The sequence below is a fragment of the Echinops telfairi genome, unplaced genomic scaffold (genome assembly GCF_000313985.2).
Source record: "Echinops telfairi isolate 266 unplaced genomic scaffold, ASM31398v2 ScPeMD7_1;HRSCAF=3_0, whole genome shotgun sequence".
Classification (NCBI taxonomy): Eukaryota; Metazoa; Chordata; class Mammalia; order Afrosoricida; family Tenrecidae; genus Echinops; species Echinops telfairi.
In genome coordinates, this window is record NW_022103896.1 from 53322072 (window position 1) to 53338492 (window position 16421).

The 16421-nt window shown below is 41.5% G+C and overlaps 1 pseudogene; it reads left to right on the forward strand.

Annotated features, from left to right (window-relative positions):
- Nucleotides 1–8804, forward strand: part of LOC101659676 — a 23128-nt pseudogene extending 14324 nt beyond the window's left edge.
- The last annotated feature ends 7617 nt before the right edge of the window (nt 8805–16421 follow it).

Here is a 16421-nt window from a genome sequence, read left to right on the forward strand (position 1 = left end):
CAGTGAGAGAGTGAGGCAGTGAGAGAGTGAGGCAGTGAGTGAGTGAGGCAGTGAGAGAGTGAGGCAGTGAGAGAGTGAGGCAGTGAGAGAGGCAGTGAGAGGGTCTTCTGTGATGTTTTCACGTGTGAAATATATTAACTGCACCTTGGAGGTAGACAAACTCTTCATCAGGGAAATTGAAGTCAGGAGAGCATCAGGATTGGTTTTTTTTTAATTACATACAAACATAAATCTTGAAAATATGACCAATATTTACATTAATTTGTAATGGAACAGAGAATTAAAATCTTTGCTACCATAGAGAAGTTCACTGGTTATTTTATTGAAAAACACTTAAAAAGTGTTGCATTAAGATGCATGAAATATTTTCATTTAAAAATGATCTTTGATATTTGTTGATATTTTTCTCTGACAAAAGGTTATAAATAAAATGTTACTGAGAAGATATTTCAAAACCAACGCACGTACGTTTCATTACATGTCCTCTAGTTCCACCCTGCGTTTCCTGTGTCCTGTTTCCATTCCTCCTTTCCTAACCCTTCGGAACTTTGTGCTAGGTAAATGCTACCTGCTTGATCTCAAATGGTTAATCGTTATGCATAATCCTGGGACAAGGGATATTTTTAACATTGAATATGAAAGTGAGGCAGTTCCATAATCTCCTGTCAACTTGAGGGAAGGGGTGGAGTCTAGCCTGTCAGTCAGGTCATAGCCAATGAGGCCTCTGGGAGGGCATGGCCTTCTCCTAGGTATTCTGGGAACTCCTGTCTTCCTCCCTGGAGGGGGTGCACACACTCTGTACTTCACATTCTGTGGACAAGCCACATGAAGGTGTGCTGATGGCAGCCAGAGCCCTGGAGCTGGAGGAGCCACATGGAGGGCCATGGCAGCGCTGAGATGCTTCCACATGACTTTCCACCCACTAGCCTGAGATCTTCCTGTTTTCGGCATCATTGAATGTGCTGCGTGAGTCTGTAGAATAATTTATGGACTAGTATTGGATATATGGGCTAATATTGAACTTATGGACATGATCAGGTTTGGGCCAGGATGTTTTCTTAATGTACAATTATACTCTTGGGTATAAAAGTCTCTTATGCACATGTGAGTATTTCTGGATTTGTTTCTCTAGTCAACCCAGACTAACACAGAAAGTAAACGATTTTGGGAAAAATTAGTACCAATGAAAGTACAATTAATTTGGAAAACATAAAAATGATACAAATGTGTCCCTTAAAAGAATATTTACAGTTAAAAGGTTCAAACTTAACAAATATAATTTCTTATATCCAAGAATGATGAATTATGAATTATTATTATTTTCATATCTTACATGATCACTGTTTCCCTTCACCCTCAAGGTGGGTGAGTGGGGGTATGTGTTGATCATTGTGATTGGTTCCCCTTCCTCCCTTCCTTTCCCTACCTAGCCCCTACCCTCCTGGTCTCGCTACTCTCATTTCTGTTCCTGAGGGGTTTATCTGACCTGGATTCCATGTGTCATGAGCTCTTATCTGTACCAGTGTATATTCTGTGATCTAGCCCAAAGTGGAAGGCAGGATTGGGGTCATGATAGTGGGGGGAGAGGAAGCCTCAAGGAACCAAAGGATTATTGTGTGTTTCATCCATGCTATACTGTGCCCTGGTTGACTCATCCCTTCCTTGTGACCCTTCTGTGAGGGGCTGTCCCATTGTCTACAGATGGTTTGGGTCTCTGTTTCTACCCCTCCTTGTTTTCAACAATGTGTTTTTTTGTTTGTTTTGGGTCTTCTGATGCCCGTTTCTTGATCCTGTTGACTTCTCATGATCACACAGGCTGGTGTGCTTTTTCCATGTGGGCTTGTTGCTTCTCTGCTTAAAGGCTGCTTGGTTTAACTTCAAGTCTTTAAGAACCCAGATGCGGTATCTTTTTATAGCCAGGCATCGTCAGCTTTCTTTACCGCATTTGCGTGTGTACCCATTTTTATTTCAGTGATCATGCCGAGAAGGTGAGCATCACAGAATGCCAGGTTGTTAGAACAAAGTGTTTTTGCGTTGAGGGAGGGCTTGAGCAGAGGCCCAAAGTCTGTCTATTATCTCAATGTATTGTCATATAAATATATGTATATATATATTTTTGTGAATTTATATATTTACATATGTACATACCTATATTTATACCTCTATCCATGGCTTTGCTTCCTAGATCTTCCCTGTTTCCTTTTACCATACTCCTGTCCCACTATCACACTAACCCTTCTTCTGCCTCTTAGTAATTCCTCTCAGCCAGATTGCTGTTGCTCCAACACCCCCAGGATCTCTACGTCCTCCTCATTGTTGATTTTAATTCCCTAGTTGTTCCCCTGTCGGTGACATCATTTTCTCACCACTCCCTTGCCCCATTTCCACCTTCTCCACCCAAGCCCCTCTGGAACTGTCCATCCCCATGTGTTCTCCTTGGGCTTGCTCCCATGACTATCTTATATAGGTAGGCAAACCACCAATCACAGAGACAAAACAAAAGATTGAATAAAAAGAGAAAAGAAAGGGAAAGAATAACTAGCAAAAAAAGAAAACGCATACATAATTCTAGGTCTGTTTGCTGACCTTTCTGACTATCTCCCCACTGGTCCTGGGGGTTTCTGGGAACTGCCCTCTCCTAGCCTGAAGTCTGTTTTGGGGGCTCCTCCAGGGCTTTGTGGCTTGACTTTGCTCCTGCTGCTGATCTGTTATGTTCCCTTCTTGGTTTGACTCGTTGTGGGGCCTTCATCAATTTTTTGCTAACCTTTCTCTTATTGTAGTGACATGGATAAAGAGGAAGGCGATATATAATAATCTTTTCTTTTTAACGGCTGCTTTTGGTTTATGGTTAAATTTACATAAGAGATCACTATAATAGTACACATATATAATTGTTGTCCATATGATGGAGAACAGGATTTGAAGCTCCTGGCTGCAAGAGGCTGTTTATGATTTAGAGGTGGAATTTGTTTAGCAACACACACACACATGCACATGTACACACACACACACACACACACACACACACACACACACGTAAGGAGCCCCAGTGGCATTGTGGTTGTGCATTGGGCTGCTAACTGCAAGGTCAGCAGTTTGAAAACACAAGCTTCTCCATGGAAGAAAGATGAGACTTTGCTTTCTACTCCTGTAAAGAGTGGCAGTCTTGGAAACCCACAGGGGCAGTTCTACCCTGTCCTGTGGGGTTGCTATGAGTCTGCTCTAACCCCAGGGCAGTGGGTTTGTTTTTATCGTGGAGTATGTTCAAATGTTTTTCACTGAAGATGTCAGAGCAAATATTTGGACATCATTGCATTGCAGGAAAGGATAGATAGGATTTTCTAGAGACAATTCACCTGATAGATTAATATGACATAATTAGTGGGAAAAGAAAACAGCAATATGAAAATAAGTTTAAAGAAAATGCTATAAAGCAGAAAGATGGGATGCTTTAGTATCGAAATTACCAGTTTCTGAAGATGCTTTTCAGCATCTATGATGTCTAGCAGGTCCTCTGGAGCCCTGGGGCATAGTGGGTTCTTCTTTAGGCTGCTAACCACAGGTCAGCAATTCCAACCCCCCAGCCACTCCATAGGGAAAGGTGAGGTTTTCTGCTTCCGTAAAGATTTACAGCACTGGAAATCCAAACGTGCAGTTGCACTTTATGTTCTGTCCTATAAGGCTGCTTCAAGCCAAAAATGACTAGGGCAGTGAGGGTTCTGTTTTTCGTTTCTTTGGTTTTTACCAATTTATTCAGAATCGACCCTATGATAGTGGGTCTGGCTGGGAATGGAACTATACATTGTTGGATTCTGTGAGGTTTCCATATGTCTTTCAAGTAAAATATCTTTTCCCTGGGTCTGCTGGACAGTCTTTTCAACATCCCAGGCTAAGTGGTTTGGGAGTCAGAAACTGCATAGCTATTTCAGGGAGCCTCAAACTGCTTGATGGAACAATCAGAACCCTACCCTTAAAGCACCGCCAGACCCATTGGCATATAGAGCAGTCAGACTCCTGCCCTTCCTGGTCTTATCTCAGTCCTCCCTAACTCTACCAGGGCCCATACGTACACCTGTCAGACAGCTGGCATTTTGATAATGATGGATGAAGTTGTTTTCTGCCATCTAGCAGGCCTAAAGCTTAGGTATCTTATTCAGGATCCTTGACCATTGTGTTCCAAGGATTAATATCTTAGCCTCAGTTTGGCCCAGTGTTCTGGAGAGCATTGATTTAGAAGGCATTGCTGGAGCATTCATAAGAACAGGCATGGGGGCACTGACACCAAGAGAGCAAAGACCACGTTCTGTTAGGATGTCGTCTTTGCAGGACAGGTTAGCAGAATGTTCTATCCAAGTTGCAACAACTAGACGGTTGCCCGCGATAGGATTAGGCAAACTTGACCTATCACAGAAAGCAAGCTGAATAGTCCAGGTGTGGCAATAGGGAAAAGGAGGTGAGGCTCTAACGTAAATGCAATGTGATAGCAACAGCATGATGGCAATCCAAAAACAGAGTCTAAAGGCTGTACGTCAGGACGTATGTAGGGAGCAGTTAACTTCAGTCATGGGGTAACTGCTTGAAGAGGCCTAACATTTCAGAGCACCGCAGGTTACTAGACAAATTCTGCCTCTAGACCATGAGCAGCCTCTTGCAGCCAGGAGCCTTCAAAGCATGTTGCCCATCAAGAATGGATGTGCTGCCTACTGCTCAGATCCGGACTCTGTCTGGAGACAGTCTGTCTGGGGCTCTGGTGGGCCAGATCTCAATGGAGTCAGCCTGCTTTCTTGGAGGGAACTTCCTTGTACCAAGTTCTCAGTCACTCTCACATCACCCCTGTTTCTCATAGCACTTCACCTTCTGAAACATCTCACTTCTTTATTGGCTTATTTTCGTATGCTCTGTCTCCTCCCAATAAAATATAAATGACATCAAACCAGGGACTTTCATCTGTGTTTGTTTCCCATTGAACACCTTGAACAATGTCTGGCGCTCAGTATTTTCTCAATAAATATTGCTGAATAAATAAAACGAAAGCCAGGGAACACCGTGACACAGTCAGGGGCCAGGGACCTGCCCAGCAGTCTGAGACCTGGGGATCTCGACGGTCCATGGGGTGTCTACATTTAAACGTACCTGGAAAACTGAAGTGGATGTTGTCAATTGTCACAGACCTTTGACCCCATCCACCCCCCCAAATCTCCCCTCACCTCTGGGTTTGATGTTTTTCTTAGAGGCAAGATTAGCTTCTGTGACCGTGGCTTACTGGTGAGAAGGATGTACTTACTGTTGAACCAATCCTTGGCAGCAATGTTTTCTCTTTCTCCATCCTGTTTCTGAGGGAACGCTAACACCCCCCCCCCTCGTTTTATCTCTCTCTGTTCTCAGACTTCTCCGTTCGCATCAGCAATGAAACAATTCTTTATCAGCAAAGTGTGAGCAAGCATATTTCAGGAAACAGCTGAAATCTCTCCATGTACTTTTTTTGGTTTTGTTTTTTTTGAAAAGCAGCCACATGTCTCCATTTGTATACAGAATGTTTACTAATTAACAACCCACCTCCCACTGAGCCACTTTCCCTTCCACTTCCTTTCCCAGTCTTAGAAAATTGAATGAGTATGAACTTGGCCCAGCCAAGTTCTAGACATGAAGTATGACTACACTGATTAGCTTGAGTACTGTTATCCTTGGAGAGAGTAATTTTTAGATGGCACAATCCAAGTGAAAATAGCATTCTATGGACAAAAGTACGCTTTAAAGACAATCAGAGGGCATTTACTTCTGATGGTGGCTATATACATGATCTATTTCTTTGACAGCAAGAAGTTAAAGTGAGTTTCATCAAGTTGCAGAATGAAATAAATCCAGTCCTGATTAGTGGTTAAGTCAATCAACAGACATTTCTGGAGCACTATTTTACATAATGCTCCAAGATGGGTAATCTAGCTGATGCAAAACAAACAAACCCACAAATGTACCCCAGACTTGGAAGCTATATTCTGGTCTGGTGTCCTGTATGTTCACATAACAACAACAACCAGAAAAAAATGTTTAAAAGGTTCATAGAAAAAAATTACTTTCAACACCAAGGGATTGTGATAGACTGAGATATGGTAGTAAGTCCCAGCTCTACTTTGGACTTTATTTTGCTAACCATAATTGAGCAACTGTAAATTACTGCTGCAGTCATGTTTCAAAGCACAGGGATGGTCTACTTCTAACTTGTAATTAGTAATCTTTGTGAATTATCTGTTTAAAGTAAATTTGTGTCTGAACAGCTACTGATACTGCCAAATTGTACAGGTATTGTTCATGACAGCTTTGTACTGTGGAATGTGCTTCATAAAAAGCAAAAAGGTTTTAAAAAAAGAAAAAAAATTGGTTTCATCAAAAGTTGTCAATGAAGGTTTTGGAGAGCAGATAAGATTTAGGATACATTTTGGAGATTAGTTAACAGGAAATTATGGTGGGGTGTCTTCTAGTAAACCCAAGGGAATGTGTGAAAAAGTATAGCCAATTTCAGTGTTATTCATAAGTAAAACTTGGACTGAGTAGAGTTTGAATTGAGGAAAACATTTTTTTTTTTAGTTCAAGAATCTTTAAAAATTGTTATAACGTTAAAAAATCATACCTTTTAAATTTAGAGATGTGATTTCTTTCTTTGGTGGTTCTATTGGGACATATTGGTTCTATTGGGACATACCAGAGATTGCCCCCAAACTCAGTAGCGTTAAATACCCCTTGCAGATGGTCACAGATTCTGTAAGTGAGAAATGGGATTGGTGCACAAGGAGAATGGCCTGCTGCTGTTTCACGGTACCTGGGGTAAGGTTAGCTGAGGAGACTTGAAGGCTGACTGTGATTGGTGGCTGTGAGGTGAATCACTTGGAATAAATTCCCTCATATGTCCGGCTGGGACATCAACTGGAGCTGTGGCCCAGAACATACACACATGGCCTCTCTGTGTGGGCTGGGCTTTCTCCATCATGACATCATCATGCAGTCCACAGGTTCCTAGATGATTTGGACTCCCCGCCCCCCTTTTCAGAAAAATAATCCTCACTGCAATCTCCCCACCCCCATCTTTTGTATACAGCCAGAACCCAAGATGAAGTGTAGGCATTTGCTTTTGCAGACCCCCTGGATTGTTCCAGTAACCCCACCCCCCACCCCCGCCTGCCCCCTCCCTCCAGGGAGTGTCATCACCCACTTTGGGAACCACTGGTGGATGTTGCAGTGCTTTTTCCGGACCTACCTTGGAAAGTCGACTGGCATCACTTCTGGCCCATTTGATTGGTTGGGCCAGAATCTCTAATCACTGTCCCATCCTGGTTCCATATTCTTCTTTCCAACTGCCAATTTGCTATCTGCTGCCTAATCCTTCTAGACACCCCTGTCTCCTCGCAGCCAAACCTGAGCTCATTAGTTTCTGCTCCAGATCTTCTGCTTCTCCTCACAGTCCCAGCTTGAAGATCGACTGAATATCCCAGTTAGAAACTAGAAGTCAAGGTTAGCCCCCTGCCCCCCGTTCTTCTCTCCCTTTCCTCACTTACCAATAGGGCAATGAATTCTATTTGTTCTCTTTGCCTAAATACTACTGGAATCTCTCAGTTTTCTTCCTACACCGATTGTCTTAGTTTAGACTCTAAACATTTGTGCAGAGAACTTCTGCAATTGCTCTTTGTTTTCTTCACATTATTTAATGCCTCTAATTATCCTTCACTTAAATGCCTGCATAATTCTCTAACTGCACATTTGACCACAGCATAGAACTCTGGAATAACTCCTTTGTAACGGAGGGTTAGATGCCCACTTATGGGTTGTGCTGGTGAAGATCAGTCAAACTTTGTAAAGGGTTGAAAACTCTGTGTACAAAGTAAGCATCGTCTGTTAATGAAGGTATTCATAGTGTTCAGACTATGCAGAGGGAATAGGTCATGTAATCATATTATTATCCTAGACCTTCTTGTCATAGATTGCTTACAAAAGAGCCTGTTTTCCCACTCCTACCTGTATCCACACCTTTTGCAACCCCAGGCAAGAGGTTAGATGAGTTTGCCCACCTCATGAATCGCGTCTGGCCTGGTGAATTTTACCAGTAGAGTAGGGTAAAAGTCAGCCCGAGTGACTTCTGAGTCAGTCTCAAGAGGACTCCCGTGCAGGGCTTTTCCAGTTACGGCAGCACTCGGAGTCCTTTATGACACCTTCTAGCAGGTGGGGTGAGAAGTCCTACACAGGAACCAGAACAAGCGCTCGTAGTTTCTGGAGGCATGGAGCTGCAGATCAACTTGAAGAACTATGATCCTGAGAAAGAGAAATGTTTCTCAGGCCCTGACAGGCCTAAGCCCATCCCCACCCCCAGCTCCAGTTCTCTGTGTGTGCCCTTGGGGATAAGCAGCACGGCAATCAGGCCAAGGCTGTCCTATCCTGCACGCGGATATTGAGATGAAGACCTCAACAAGGACAAGAAGCTAGTCAAAAAGTTAGCTAAGACGTTTGAAGCCTTTTTGGTTTGAGTCCCAGGTTAAGAAGGAGCCAGGACTGAATAAAACTGGCAGATTCCCATCCCTGCAAACTCACAAGAACATGGTGGCCAAAGTCAACAAGGTGATGAAGTCAAGCATCAATTCCAGATGAAGAAAATGCTGTCTGACAGTGGCCATTGGCCACATGAAGATGACGGTGACCTCACTTACAAGCTCTACTTGGCTGTCAACTCTTTGGTGTCACTGCTGAAGAAGAATTGGCAGAATGTCAGAGCTTCACACATCAAAAGCACCATGGGCAAACCCCAACATCTGTATTAAGGCACAGCTCGATGAACCCTTTTGTTACTCTCAGAGAAGAAGAAGAAGAAGAAAAAAAAAAAGAACATGCATATGACGTTCTCAGACCTTCACCACCATCGTAAAAACATGTGTAGGCTAGCCAGCTGATGGCTGAAAGACCATATGTAACATATTTTAGTCTTCCCAGCCACACCATCATGAACCTGCTAACCTCAAGCTGACGCAGAAACAGAACAGACAGCATGTGTCATCTCAGGCCTGGGGAGCTAAGCCCCATCTATATCAAAACCATGAGCTAACTCAAAGACGTGTGAGATATGAAAAAAATTATTGCTTTATATGGTGCTTGACAGTACCATAAACGTCATCTTTCCCAGAATCTTGATTTCAAGTATCTGATTCTCAAACCACCATCTCCCATTCCTACAGTTTAATTAAGTACTCCCTTTGCTAGAGTATCTCCATTGTTTTAAGGTATCAAAACCATTAATTTAAACCAAAATATTAAATACTATGTTACTGTCTCTTCTTGTATCCAATCAGGGATGATCATCCATATCCCTCCTTAGGGAAAGCTCCCCCACTCTTTTATATCCCAATAGAAGCTGAAAATAATGATCGGGCTTCTTTATATCTGAACAACAGGATACTGCAGAAGAAAATCATTCAACTTCACGGAATAGCTTCACTTCAAATTCATGCTTGCAGACATCAAGTGAGCACTTAGTGCTAGCGATCCTGCTGTCTGTCTTTCTCTTTTTTTTTTGGTATTAAGGAATGGCTTTTAATTGTGTTGACTGTAATAATAGAATTACAACTATGTTGTCAATAAACAATCCTTCTCTTTTAGAAACACAGAATGTAGTATTTTCTGGTAAAATTGTATGGTGCCTGGGATTTCTGCCCAAATGCTTTTTTTGGTAGAAGATATTTATTCTGTATGGTTACAGGGGAATAAATCTATGTTAGGCAGTGTTCTCTAAAGAATCAAAACCAGAATGCTAATTCTTGAGGGCCGTCCTCTATAGAGCAATTCAGGCTATCTGGGCACAGGCAGCAAACAGCAAGGCAGGTCACCAACAGTCAGCCAGATGACAGGGTCTGACAGTCCCCAGCTCAAGAGATGTAAATTCCAGTGGTGTGGCAAAGCAGGTCTTGAAGGAACCTCAAATTACAGCGACACAGTCCACGGGTTAGGTGTCCCATAGGTAGTGTAGCTTGCAAATGGAGGCACAGAACAAGCAAGGCAGCCATACACTGGTCCAATGATCAAAGAGCAAGAGACAAGAGAAGCGAGGCTCACGGAGCCATTTGTCTCTCTGCCCTTCAATTAATCCCACATGTGTTTATCGACCATGTTGGCACAATAAACATTAACTATCTCAAAATCTAAAACCAAGAAGTGTCAATACGATTTCAATTCAAAACAAAGTCATTGTTTATGATGGAAGCTAGTCAACAGTATAGTGGGATTCCAAAGGGATGCGTTCCCCAGTCAATAGAGGTATTCAGAGAGAACCTGGATGACAGGTGATAGAGAGCATTCCTTCCATTGAATGGCAGACTGAAGGCAAGGAGATTGTAGTATATTACTTCAAAGACTCTCTCCAGCTACAAGCATCTATCATTCTGCTGGTCTCCCTCTCCAGACCATAGACATCTTGAGAGCAAAGACAGAATCTCACCCATCTCTATATCCATAGTATCTTTGGTCACTTAGGTGGGAGAAGAGTCAAGTCCAGGGTGGGGGAGTGATATTCAGACTCAGTCACACCATATCTCAAGGGCTTCATCAGTAAGGAAATCAGGCCTGGATTCCATTCCCCCAGACTGTGTGACCTTGAAGTAGTGACAGCATGTCTCTAGGCCTGAATGTCTTATGGGCAGGGAGATGGGTCCAGGACCATTGAGTGCCTCTGCAGTGTATTTCTTTAATAGGCTTATTTCCCTCTTCTGGATGACCACGCCATCCATACCTATTCTACTCACCCTACACTGTCCAGGCTCCCTCTTCTACCTCCTTCTCATTCTCAGTTAATGATCTTTCTCACACTTGACTGAGAAAATGTTATCATTAGGTGCCTTCAAATCAGTTCAGACTCATCGTGATCCTATGCACAACCCCCTGCTCAGCCCTTTAGCAGCCTCACAATGACTATGTTTGAGCCTATTCTGGCAAGCACTGCGTCAAACCATCTCCTGCAGGACCTTCCACTTCTTCGCTGACCCTCTACTTTACCAAGCACGGCGTTCTTTGCAGGACTGCCTTCACCTGATAGCAGGTCCCAAGTACACGAGATAGTCTCACCATTCCTGTTTCTGGCTGTACTTCCTTCCAGACAATTTTCTCTTTGTCTCTGGCAGGCTTTGCTATTTTCAATATTCTTTGCCAACACCATTCAAGTGCACAATTCCTTGGTTCAGCTTTCGCATGGTTCATGTCTTAGGCTAGGCATGCCTTACTTAATCTTCAAAACTGACATGTTTCACACTTTGAAGAGGTCTTGTGCAGCAGATTTTCCCAAGGCAATATGTCATTTAATTTCTATATTGACAAAATATTGATTACACAGTTCTCATTTGAGGATTTCTATAACCTACCCTTTGGTTTTTTTCTTTCCTCCTATCACAATGGAAAAGGTCTCTTACAAATGTGAATGTTTCTACTTCTGAATTAAATTTCGTGTGCTCTCATCATGTGTTTTCATGTAAAGATTTTGCTCCTTCAGTTTATTCCCCTCGACATTAAAAAAATGCTGTAGCAATTACTCTTTGTTGCATTATTTACACTAGGGTACCAACAAAATATGAATCTAATATTTCAGACAGAGAGACAGACACACGCATACACTGTTGACCTCATATACCACCCTCCAGCTGCCACCGCTTATCTATTCTCATTTTCGTCAAACTCGCTCAAAAAGTAACCTGCAGTCCTGGCTCCACTTCCTTATTTCACATTCACCATCCAGTGCAACTCTTTGCTAAAACCGATTGAGGCCCTCAGTGGTTTCTACTTTTCCATAGACTGTGGATATTTTCCTCTTGTAATCTTACTGGACCTCTCAACCACAGGTGACCCTCTGAACTGCTCTTCCATATTTAACTTTTCAGTTCTCTCTTGTTGCTCTGGAGACACCCACCCCCGCCGTATTGACTTTCCTTCTAGATCCTGTGCTACTGTTAGCTTGTGGGTCCTTTCTCCTCTACTTCCCCTACATGCCTGGGTTCTCTAGATCCAACGCTGAGCCACTACCTCTCTTATGCCTATGCCGTGCCCCCTAGATAATCTTATGCCGTGTCCCCTAGATAATCAGCACATGCTGATTCATTTCTTCAGCTCATTTCTCTCCTCTCAGATCCCAACTCCTTCATAACAGTTCTTCTTATAGAATCCATAGGAAAACAGCATGTTCAGAATGGAACTACCTGTATTTCTTTGAGAACTTCTCTTAATGTTCCCTGTTTCAATAAGTAGTTCACAGACTAGTAGAATACACAGATAAAAATCAACATTTATGATATAGTATAAGTGCTTTAATAGGTGTAGGTACCAGATATTATATAAGTTTAAAGGAGAAGCATTGTAGATAATGAAATGCAAAACAAATTCATCATCACAAGAGATTTCCTCCTGTCATTTAAAAATAGATTAAAGTACACATCACTGGTGATTGTTTTCAAATGTAATTTTATTTTTCTCTTTGCAGATGCAGTTTCTGCGTTATGACAGAACTATCTACTCAGTGACAAGGCTCATTCTTTTTGACCTTCGAAGTCTGTATTTTACTTTCTTTTGTGATTGTTTTTCCAATGGTTTTACTGACACATAATACATATATACAATTCAATAGTTCAATCACATTAAGAAGAGGTGTACAATCACTACCACAATCTGTTTTAGAGCTTCTTCTTTGTTCTTGTACTCTCATTATTAATTCTCCATTCCCCCTGCCTCCCATACCATATCCCCAAGGAACTATTAATCCAGTAACTGCCTCTGTAGATTTACCTATACCTACATCTGTGGATTTCATGAACAGAAAAACATTAAACAACAAACAACAATGAAAAAACTAGCAAGAATAACAAAAAGCAAAACAGATAAAACCCTCAATCAAAAAGAAACAAAAATATTAAAAAATAGAACAGATTTAAATGGATCATAAGGTAGATAAAATGATAGGGAGCTAAATTTTTACCTAACTGCATCTGCAAAAACCCACTTTCTAATGCATTCTGCGTGCTAGCAGGCTACTGACAATCCTGGTCCATGGGCAGAGGGGATTCACCCAGGGCTTATACATGTGTATTTCCCCTTTACTTTAAAAAAAAATTGAAACAGCTTTCAAATGGGTTAAAGGGAGATTAAATGATAATATATTATATTTTGACCTAACTATGTCTGCTTTGGTTAACTTTACAATATCCTCTGTCTGATAACCCGTCTGTTCGTGTCCCTCAACTATGACCAGAGGGGATTCATGGGAAGCTAAATTCATTTAGGGACACTGCAAAAGAATATTGGAATTCCACAGTCATCCACAGCCTCCTGAAAACCAGAATTTAAGCTCTGATGCCATTCCCTCCTTTAGATTTGGATTATATTATTTACAAATCTTGAATCACACAGCCTGGTGTGCTTCTTCCATGTGGACTTGGTTGACACCTCATTCAGATGACTGTTTGAAGAAAAGCCTTTAAGACTTCAGGTGCTATTCTTTCTGATACCTGGGCACCATCTATTTCTTCACCACGCTTTCTTTTTTTTTTAAAACATTTTATTAGGGGCTCATACAACTGTTATCGTAATCCATACACACATCAATTGTGTAAAGCGCATTTGTACATCATTCTCAAAACATTTTCTCTCCACTTAAACCCCCGACATTAGTTCCTCATTTCCCCCCCCCCACTTTCTATATCACTCATATCTTAAGTGATCTCTTCATGAGGGTGAGCATCAAGCAGGGCCATGTCATAAGAACTAATTTATTTGATTGGGGCTAGAAGTAAGTGCAAGCCCCAAATCCGTTAATTCGTCTATGGTTTATATATGTCTCTGGTTCACCTTGGAGATATCGTTGTCATTTTATGTTAGAGAACATTATAAATCATCCCCCTGGCTTATCGTTTCCACTGCCATCAAGTCAGTGCTGATGTCTAGCAACCCCAAAGGCAGGGGGGAACGGCTCCTGTGAGTCTCTGAGTCTGCATATCTTCACAGGAGAGAAGCCTCCTCCTCCCCTGCAGAACTGGTTGGTGGTTTCAAATTGCTGACCTTGTGGTTAGCAGCCTAATGCATAACCACTATACAGCGATAGTGTCATTTGCTTAGTCAATGGGATAGATTTTAAAATACTGTTGAGAAAATAAATTATATGAGTATAGGCCACCTATGAATTACAATACATGAATTGTTGACTTGTACAGATTCGACTCTTAAGTAGTTGGACATTGTTTACACACACACAAGGTTGGAGATAGGAAAAATCTTACAATACTATTCATTCACGGCAGCAGAGCCATGCCTACCAGGTTAATACATGTGAGAGTGAAGAGGGCAGTAAAATAGTAAGTACATGGTAGTTCCCAAGACCGATTTTTTAATATAAATCATTTTATTGGGAGCTCTTATAGCTCTTATAACAATCCATACATCAATGTATCAAGCACATTTATACATATGTTTCCATTATCATTTCCAAAACATTTTCTTTGTACTTGAGCTATTGGTATCAGCTCCTCTTTTACCCCTACCTCTCCCACCCTTCCACCCTCGTGAACTCTTGATAAATTATAAATTATTATTATTTTCATATCTTAAACTGTCTGCTGTCTTCCTCCACTCATGTTTCTGTTGTTCGTCCCCCTCTGGAGGGAGGTGGGGTTAATACGTCTATAATTGTCATCCATTACCCCTTTCTCCCCCCACCTTCCCCCTATCCTCATGGTATTGCCACTCTCATTATTGTTCTTGGGGTTTATCTGTCCTGGATTCCGTGTGTCAAGAGCTCCTGTCTGTACCAGTGTATATGCTTTGGTCTAGCCAGATTTGTAAGGTAGAACTGGGGTCATGCTAATGGGGTGGGGGGGTGCGGGGAGGAAACATTAAAGAACTAGAAGAATGTTGTATATTTCATCGGTGCTATGCTGCACCCTGGCTGGCTCGTCCTTTCCTGTGACCCTTCTGTGAGGAGATGTCCAATTGTCTACAGATAGGCTTTGGGTCTCTACTCCAAACCCCGTTGTTTACATAGACATGGTTGTTTGTTTTGGGTCTTCTGATGCCTGATACCTAATCCTATTGACACCTCATGATCACACAGGCTGGTGTGCTTCTTCCATGTAGGCTTTGTTGCTTCCCTGCTAGATGGCTGCTTGTTTAACTTCAAGTCTTTAAGACCCCAGACACTATATCTTTCCATAGCCGGGCACCATCAGCTTTCTTCACCACATTAGCTTATGCACCCATTTTGTCTTCCTACTTCGTTGGGATGGTGAGCCATTGGATTTAAGGGACAACCTAATCTAGTATGACTTCTTCACAACTTGGTAGCATATGCAAAGGCCCGTTTCCAAATAAGGTGGCATTCAGAGGTACCAGGGGTCAGAGCTTGAACAAAGCTTTTGGGTGGACACAATTCAACCCAGTGTACTGATGTACATCAATATATTGGAAAATTAGTCCTAGACCACATTATGTTTACTTATGTTACAGTTAACGAGTTGTAATTCTCCATGTTAAAGTTTTGAATATATTGTTGTAATGTTACAAAGAAGTCATACTAGTTTAGGTTGTATCTTAAATCCAATGACTAGTGTTTTCAAAATAGAAATGATACTTAGAGATGATATATTATACATAGAAAATTCCAAGATTTCACAAGAAAGCTCCTGGAATTACCGGTAATAGGAGGGTTTAGCAAAGTATCAGGATATTAGATACAAACTGAGCTGGATTCCTCTACACCAACAAGAAGAACTTTAAAAAGGAAATCAGGAAAAGAGTATCAATTATAATTAAACAAACAATAAAAAATCCTACAGCCATCAAATTAATTCCTGCTCAAAGCAACCCTGTACAGAGTTTCTGAGGCTGGAAGTCTTTATGGTAGTAGATAATCTCATCTTTCTCCATGGAATGGCTGGTAGGTTTGAACTGTCAACTTTATAATTTTCAGTCCAACAATTACTTGACTGCACTCTCAGGGTTCCTACCACCAATTATAATAGCACCCTGCCCCCCCCCCAAAAAAGATAAAATACTTTTGAATCAATCTAAACAGGGACATAAAGACTTATACAAAGAAAACTATAAAACACTACTGCAAAAAATTAAACCAAAAGAGGTTTACATAAATGGAAAAGCACCCCATGCTCATAGATAGGAGGACCTACTTAACCTTGCGAAAATGTCAATACTATGTGACCTATAATTATAATATAATCAAAATTCAAATTCAAAGACCATTCTTTAATGAGATGGAAAACCTAATCACCAACTTCATACGGAAGAGAAAGAAGCCTAGAATAACCAAGCCATGATTGAAGAAGAATAAAGTAGGAGGCCTTACACAGCTAGATCTCAGAACTTACTTCACACCCATAGCAACCAAAACAGCCTTAAATTGA